This window comes from Pinus tabuliformis, chromosome 2_1 (genome assembly GCF_031772625.1).
Source record: "Pinus tabuliformis cultivar Carrire ecotype Pingquan chromosome 2_1, CPIR1, whole genome shotgun sequence".
NCBI lineage: Eukaryota > Viridiplantae > Streptophyta > Pinopsida > Pinales > Pinaceae > Pinus > Pinus tabuliformis.
The window spans coordinates 489,251,437-489,260,996 of NC_142299.1; the positions used below are offsets into that span (position 1 = coordinate 489,251,437).

The 9,560-nt window shown below is 39.0% G+C and overlaps 1 pseudogene; it reads right to left on the bottom strand.

Annotated features, from left to right (window-relative positions):
• Positions 1–893: 893 nt before the first annotated feature.
• Positions 894–8,439, bottom strand: LOC149201048 (UDP-glycosyltransferase 86A1-like; annotated as a pseudogene).
• Between the last annotated feature and the right edge of the window lie 1,121 nt (positions 8,440–9,560).

The window sequence follows — 9,560 nt, forward strand, 5'->3', positions numbered from 1 at the left end:
TTCAAACTGGTTTTTTAACTGCATATTTGGATTCAACACCCTCCTAAGACACTTTGATTGTGAAGGGATTACCTATCAAGCTTGTGATTTCAATAAATTGTTGCCATATTTTAGAGAAATTTGACCGGAAAAGCCTCAAAAAAGTCATACTAAAATTGTGAAGGGATTACCCATCAAACTTGTGATTTCAATAAATTGTTGCCGGATTTTAGAGAAATTTGACCGGAAAAACCCACCAGAAAAGCTTCAAAAAAATCATACTAAAGACAACTCCAAAAACTCTATAATACTAGCATTAGGTGCTTATGTTGTAAATAACAATGTAAATTTACCTATTAATAAAAAATTATTGGTATAACTTGGTAAAATTGTGAAAACAACTAAACTTATCTCAATTATGAATTCTACAAATACTCGAAACTATTAACATTGTTGTTGTGCTTTGAATTTCAAAGTATTCTAAAATCTATTCCAACGAAAATAACTCTCATATTTAAATACCTAATAATAGCATCAAACATAATAATTTTTTTCTCCAAACATAATGTCACGTAAACTCGACCTAGCGGAAAAAGATAGCCTTCCCTCATGACTACCTGATCATAACATCCAACAAATAAACAAATCATTTTTTCATTAAAAGTAACGCCACAAGAACTAAACCTAGTAGGGAAAAAACGACAATATGATTGACATATCTCTTTTATAGGGCTAATACTGTGGTTAGATCATTATAATAGGATCCACCAATATATATACAACATCAAATGCTGCTCCACAGAATACTCAGACCTTGCTTAATTTATTATACCGTTGAATTTTACATTCACCAGCATTCATTTTCCGATTTTCCGAGTCTTCCCTCACATGAATCCACTGGGAGAACATGAAGATTATATCTTGTTTTCAAAGAGTTTGGTTATTAACCCCTTTGCAACGCTTTCCAAATTACTCTCAGGAGTTCCTCCTTTCCTTCCTTCCATTTTGAAAGCATCTCTTAGTCTCTCGGCCGCCCTTCTCATCTCCTCCCCTTGGATCAATCTCCTCATATTTTCCGTTATTTCAGCCCTACCAATAACCTTCTCTGTATCATCCTCGGTCCTTAGTGTCAGCCCAATCTTCCATTCATCGGCTATGAACTTGCAGTTAAAAATTTCTCCCCACCCAAAGGGAATCCCAGCATGGGGAGGCCTAAGGAGATGCTCTCTAAAGTGGAGTTCCACACAAAGTGACTGAAAAACCCACTAATGGATGGATGAGAGAGCACTTTCACCTATGAACACCAAGGAACAACCGGTCCTCGTTGCTTTGTTTTTTTCATAAAATCATCTGGCAGCATGGATGAGACTTCGGAGCACTCTTCGCCTGGACGTTGAAAAACGAAAATGAAATTGTCATCGATTTCCTTGAGACCCATTGTTATTTCCTCTATTTGGATTTTTGACATTGGGAATAGGCTGTTGAACAATACGTATATGACCAACTTGTGGGACTTGTCGTGCAACCATTGTGTGCAGTCCATCTCTACCCGATAACTAGTCCCCATAACGAAGTTACAATAATTTGAGAGGTCGAGGTACGCCGAAGGGAGCAATGGGCCAACTCAATACACTCGCATTTTCTCCCACAAAGCCTCCAGCACATGACTTTCTAAAGGATGGAAGGAATTGGCTACAACCCAGTTTGCCTCTCTGACTGTTTGAAAATGAGCAACCACTCTAGATATTACATCAGTTGGGATTCATTTTAACTCCAAGGGAAGATCTGTGATCTATAAAGGGGTCGCGCAAGGAATGTGGATTGTCGATTCCTGCGGATGTTTCGCTACAAAACAACTTGAACAACAAATTACTAGAACATGGAGAAAAAAGGTGGAAATATACATGAATATGAATGGCGGAAATCACCTAAATATGAATGGTAAGTTATGGAAAAGATCAACACATTCTGCGTTGGGAAGGAAACGGACAACAAGCGCAACTTCTTGGCGAGAGGCACTGCCCAACCAAGGTAAGTATTGACGAAAATACAGGAGATGGGGGTTGCACTGGATTGATTGAGATTATTTGACCTCCTCTAAATGGCTTTCCATATTTTCCAAAGACTGGGCAAACTCCTGGATCTTGTTCCATCTCTCGAACTCCCCAGGCAGGAAATCAGGTATTGCCACCAGCCGAATGTTGAGGCCAAGAATTCGAGGTTGGGAAAATGCATCCAGACCATTGTTAATATGACCGTGAGTGATGACGTTGTTGCATGATTGTGTGAGGACAAATGTGATGGCAATGCCCTTAGAGGCGAGCTTCTTTGTGAGTTGCATCATGGGGTTGATGCGGCCTTGCCCAGGAATCAGAATGACTACGACATGAATACTAGTTTTGCCTTCACACTGATCCGAAAATTTTCCCTTTCATTTTGTTTAAATGTTCATCGTTTTATAATGTCTCATAGAGTTGTGCTAAGAAGGGTACAAGCCTCTTTAACACAGGTAAGGCCATGTGAAGGAGATGGCGGACAATGCAATCCAACGCGGGAGGTATGGTGAACAGGCTTGATTAACCAGTGAGCAGAGGCTTGATTGACCAGCTAGAAGGAGAAGGGTACAATGTGCCAGAGAGGAGGGTGTAGAAATTGAAGGTTGAAGGGAGAGCACAGGTATGGTGGATGTGGATCGACTGAACAACAAGGAGAAGGGTACATGCCTCTTTAACACAGGTAACTCCATGTTGACACAGGTAATGCCATGTAAGGGAGATGGCAGACAGTGCAATTCAATGCAGGAGGTATGGCAAACGGGCTCGATTGACCAATGGGAAGGAGGAGGGTGTCAAAACGAAAGGTGGAAGGGAGAGCACAGGTATGGAGGCATGGCGTGTCGTAGAGATATGCATCAGGTGGCCAAAATGTGGGCATAAAACTATTTGGACAAATGGAAAGATTTTATTGGTGGAGGGACAAACATACATCAATAAAGGAAGGGCGAAATCCAAGTTTTCGTTTTGCTAGGGTGAACAATGTTTACCCACTCAAGCCATAAAAGAAATTTCCTATAGACTGTTGGAGATCAGATGCTCAGGTAAATTAGACAAAATACACAGCAGATCAATCATGCACATAAAGACACAAGAATTTAACGTGGTTCACCCAACCAATCTGGGCTACGTCCACACAACATAGGCATCAGAAATTTATTAATCAGAACAGGAGATTACATCAAGAAATCCTCACAAAACTCTCACCATCACAGCAAACATCCGAATGGTTGCCTGTTATATAGCATAGAGAATCTAACAACCTCATTAACTCACTCACATCAAATATAGGAGGCATTAATCATCTCCCAACAACCTGGAGCTAATCTAGGAACTGAATTTCTATTGTTGTCATCAACTGAGATTTTTCCTATCTTATTCCAAACAGAAAATCTCAACAATCTCCACCTTGACAACAATTCGCTTGATGCCCTGTTATTATTATTTTATCTTTTCTGCAAGCCAAGAGAAGCCAAACACCAGCGTAGCTTCTCCAACAAAACTGGTTTCATGAACATGTCTGCACAATTCTCCTTTGTATGCACCTTTTCAAGAGAGACTCCCCTTTCAGTGATAACCTGTCTTACAAAATGGTACTTGATCGGTATATGCTTTGATTTACTATGATAGGCCGGATTCTTAGCCAAATGTATTGCACTTTGACTGTCACAAAATAACTTGATGCTGTCCTGCAACCTACCAAATTCACCAAACAAACCTTTCAACCAAATCGCTTCTTTGCAAGCATGAGAAGCAGCAATGTATTCTGCTTCAGTAGTGGACAAAGCAACAATGTTCTATAGCTTTGACATCCAGCTGATAGCTCCACCTGCAAGAGTAAAGACGTACCCTGAAGTTGACCTTCTCTTATCCAAATCACCTGCAAAATCGGAATCAACATATCCGCAAACAAATTCACTACTCTTATTGTAAGAAATACAATAACTACTTGTGCCTCTCAAGTACCGAAGCACCCATTTCACTGCCGACCAGTGTTATTTACCCGGATTTGCCATGTACCTGCTGACAACCCCAACTGCATGTGAAATATCTGGTCGAGTACAAACCATAGCATACATTAAACACCCTACTACATTGGCATATGGAATTCGAGACATATAATCCTTTTCTTCATCTGTATTAGGACATAAACTCGAAGAAAGCTAAAATGGGAAGCTAAAGGGACTGACACAGGCTTCACATTATTCATACCAAACCTCAAAAGTATTTTCTCAATATACTTTTGTTGTGATAGCCATAGCTTACCATTGCTCCTGTCTCTGAAAATCTCCATGCCCAAAATCTGTCTTGCAGCTCCTAGATCTTTCATATCAAATGTCCTTGCCATCTGAGCCTTCAACCTGTTGATTTCTTCTATGCTTTTGCTTGCTAAAAGCATATCGTCAACATACAATACCAAGATAATGAATATGCCATTATTCAACTGTTTAAAATAAACACAATGATCATATTCACTTCTAACATATTTCTGACTCAACATGAAAGAATCAAACTTCTTATACCACTGCCGAGGCGACTGCTTCAGGCCATATAATGACTTCTTGAGCCTGCAGACAAATTTCTCATTGCGATGGTGAACAAACCCTTCCGGTTGTTCCATATATATTTCCTCATCTAAGTCACCATGTAGAAATGCAGTCTTAACATCTAACTGCTGCAACTCTAAATCAAGCAAAGCCACTAATGCTAACACAATTCTAATTGAAACAATTTTAACCACTGGTGAAAAAATCTCATGAAAGTCAATACCGGCTTTCTGAGAAAACCCTTTTGCAACCAGCCGTGCTTTGTACCTGTCTTCCATATCATTCATACCCCATTTCACCTTGAACACCCACTTACATCCAACAGTTTTCCTGCCTTTGGGAAGTTCAACCAGATCCCACGTGCCATTCTTACCTAAGGCCATCATTTCGTCCTTCATGGCTGCTTTCCACTTGTCACTATTTGAACCTTCTACAACTTCCTGATAACACAAAGGTTCATCATCATTAGCGGTCAAAACAACTGAAGTAACATGATCATCATACCTTCTCGGAGGGCGTTTGATCCTTGTAGACCTCCTTAAGAATGTTTCTGGTGCTTCCACAATTGGTTGTCTATCATCTGTAGGAACTTCTTCATGATCGCCATCTGAGACCTGTTCATGACCTCCATCTGAACCCTGTTCATAATCTGATTCTGAAACCTGTTCATGACTAGAATCTGAACTATGGTCGTTATGACTATCATTAGAAATGCTGTCAAACTGAATGTGCTGGAAATCAAATACATCATCCTGTTTCAATCTTCTATCTACATCTAACTGTACAAGAGAGGATTCATTAAACTTTACATCTCTGTTGATGATGATTTTGCGGGTAGTAGGATCCCACAATCTATATCCCTTTGTTCCATCACCATACCCAACAAAGATATACCTTTTAGACTTTGGATCTAATTTAGTTCGCTGATGTTTAGGCACTAGAGCATATGCTTCACAACCAAACACTTTGAGTTTAGAATAATCACAAGGGTGTCCTTTCCATACCTCTTGCGGAACCTTGCAGCCTATCGCCGTTGATGGAGATTGGTTTATCACATAACAAGCTGTTGCCACTGCTTCCGTCCACAACTCCTTTTGCAACCCGGTGTTACTCAGCATACACCTTGCTCTCTCTAGAAGAGTCCTGTTCATGCGTTCAGCAACTCCATTCTGCTGAGGAGTATAAACCGTGGTCTTATGTCTCACGATCCCTGCATCCTTGCAATAGCTGTCAAACTCCTTGGAGGAAAACTCAACACCATTGTCAGTTCTTAAAAATTTTATAGTTCTACCAATGTTGTTTTCTACCAATGCTCTAAACTGCTTGAAAACTGTAAAAACATCAGACTTCCTTTTCAACATGTAGACCCACACTTTTCTATAAAAGTCATCAATAAACGATACAAAATATGACGAGCCACCATATGATGATGTAGGGGCTGGACCCCAAACATCTGAATGGATATAATCAAGTATGCCTTTACTAGTATGTTTGCCTGTTTTAAATTTTTGTTTACTTTGTTTACCAAACAGACAATGTTTACAGAAATCTAACTTTCCAGATCTTAGATTAGGAAGTAACTTGCGGTCAGCCAAAATTTTCAACCCTCGTTCACTCATATGGCCCAACCTTTGATGCCATAGGCGAATGGAACTACTGTCCTATTCAGACACCGACACATGATCTGACCCAGTTCTACCTTCTAATTGAAAAAGATTTCCTACCTTCTTAGCCTTCATCACTAGTAAAATACCTTTATAGATTTTCATAACTCCACCTTGAATTACATTTTTACATCCATTCGTATCCAGTGCTCCTAATGAATTTAGATTTTTTCTTAGATCTGGTACATGTCTCACATCAGTTAAAAATTTGGTTGTGCCATCTAACATTTGCAGTTGTATACTTCCTATTCCAACAATACTGCAAGTGACATCATTACCCATGTACATGACTCCATCATCAACTGATCTATATGTCTTAAACCAATCTTTATGAATACACATGTGGTTAGATGCCCCGGAATCTAACAACCAATGTTGATCATGTTTTGAAACATTAACAGACAATACCTCATCACTCATACCTGAACCAGATACTGAACCTGTATCTGTGGTGTTGGCTTCCTTCTTTTCTGTCGAAGAGCCTTCTTTAGCAGCCTGCTTTCACTTCCAGCAATCCTTTTTCAGATGTCCAGCCTTGCCACAATGCCAGCACTTCACCTTTGTATTCTTTCCTTTGGACTTTGAACGAGAGTCGCTATGCTTTCCCCCGGAGTGTCTCTCTCTTGAGCGACCTCTGGCCATCATTACCTCTGACGTAGAGGTGTCTGCATTCGACCTCTTCCTCGTCTCCTCAGACAACAAGGCTCCAACAACATCGTCAAACTCAAGAATGTTTGCTGTACTAAAGCTTATGGAAGTAACAAAGTGATCCCAGGATTCGGGCAATGAACACAATAGAGTTATTGCCTTATCCTCTGAATCAAATTTCACATCTAGACTGTCTAATTGCACCAGTAAGGTATTAAAAACATTCAGGTGATCAGTAATCGAGGTACCTTCTTTCATCCGCAAACCGTAAAGCTGTCGTTTCAGGAGAATCCGATTTGTCAAGGATTTCGTCATATACAGCTTCTCCAACTTCGTCCACAAACCAGCTGCAGTCTTCTCTGACACGATGTTAAATAAAACATCATCAGCCAAACACAACCGAATTCCGCTCAAGGCTTTGCCATCCAATTCATTCCACTTATCATCTGTCACGGGGGAAGGCAGTTTGGACCTGCCCAACAATGCCTTTGCCACGCCCTGCTGTACCAGCAGATCATGCATCTTTACCTTCCAGATCTCGAAATTATTTTTGCCATTAAATTTCTCGATTTCGAACCGGGCACTTTGAGTTTTCGCCATTTGTATCAACAAAAAACACAATAATCTCCAAAAAATAACAACTTTCAATAAATGAAGTTTGTGTTTAAATACCAGCAATGAACAAAACTGCCTATGCCTATCTTCCCTTTGTACTTCACATACATATATCTGCCTATGCTTTAAATAAAAAACAAAATTTTTCTTTTACTGCCACTGTGCAGCATAAATCCAGATTGCATGATTATAAAATATGCATCACACTGCTCTCCTCTGCGCGCATTCTTTTATTAAACGCAGGCAACACAAATTTCGCTATACCAAGAAGCCACCCGCACAGAGTACGCCCTCTCATGCCAACTCCTTACCTACCACGCCAAGCCACTTCCCGCATATATATATATGGCAAACGCAAATTCCGGCGAATTACTTTACATGATATCATAATAATAAATGAATCTTGACATTCCAGAATATTGAGACAAAGACTAAACCTTGTGGTTCAATATTTTTATGAAAATTGTGAACACCGGATTTTATGCGGTTCACAACAACCTTAGGTAGCTTGCTGTTTGGGGAATTTTTAGAATAATCGGAGCAGGCCAAAAGTGAAAAACAGTTACGGAAAATGCAAACACGCATTCAGCATGTAAACAGTTACGGAAAATGCAAACACGCATTCAGTACCTCGATCAGCATGTAATACACCGCATAAATTTAAGGCTTTAGGTATACTTTAAAATCGTAGAGCAGTACCTCGATCAGCATGTAATACACCGCATATATTGAAGGCTTCAGGTATACTTTAAAACCGTTGCACAGCCACAGCTCAAACACTGCGTACTCCGCAGGAAACAGGCTTCTGGCAATCGATTGAAAACTACCACGTACGCAGCGCCTCCAGGCAGCAAAGAAAAGACCTTTACGCACAGCAGCAGAGAAATGACCTTTACGCAGCGCCTCCAGGCAGCACCTCCTCCAGCACGTCATACACAGCTCCCTCAGCGCTCCAGCACAGCCAGCGCTCCACCTTGAGCACGTGCTCCACCTCCAACTGCTCTGATACCACTTGTTGGAGATCAGATGCTCAGGTAAATTAGACAAAATACACAGCAGATCAATCATGCACATAAAGACACAAGAATTTAACGTGGTTCACCCAACCAATCTGGGCTACATCCACACAACATAGGCATCGGCAATTTATTAATCAGAACAGGAGATTACATCAAGAAATCCTCACAAAACTATCACCATCACAACAAACATCCGAATGGTTGTCTGTTATATAGCATAGAGAATCTAACAACCTCATTAACTCACTCACATCAAATATAGTAGGCATTAATCATCTCCCAACAACCTGGAGCTAATCTAGGAACTGAATTTCTATTGTTGTCATCAGCTGAGATTTTTCATATCTTATTCCAAACAGAAAATCTCAACATAGACAAGATAAAATTACATACAGCAATATATTCTCTATTATTCATGAATGAGAAAATTACACACATATTTATACAATCAATAGTCTCAAGATAAGAATTCTATATTGGACATACACTAGTGTGGTTGAGAGATTCTTTCAACCACACACTAAACTAGGAGAAACTAAATTCCTATTATGTAGGAACAAACTCCTCAAATGGAGAATTACAACCATAGACAAGTAAGAATTAATTATTTCTAACTAGACATAATTATACAAGAACCATGTAGTAGTGACATTTTCACTTTTTTTTCTTTTATATTTAATGTGTAGAAATAACATAAGTTTATATGTGAATAAAATATGTAAAAAGCAAACAAATAAATAAATAATATATGTATGGTCTATTTCTTTAATTAGGAACCATGTTTGAAACATAATAACCATTAAACCATATAAAATTTGTTATATTTTATAAACTAAATACATAATATCTATAATTTTAATAATCTTGTGTAATAATTTATAAATTTAAATAAATACATTAGGCTCCTTAAAATATTAAGGACCAAATGAATCATAAAATGGCGGAGATGAGGAGAAGATAGTAGTAATTACTAAAGAAACATTATGATTTGAATGTGAGAGAATTATATTAATTTTTCTAATTATATATATTAAA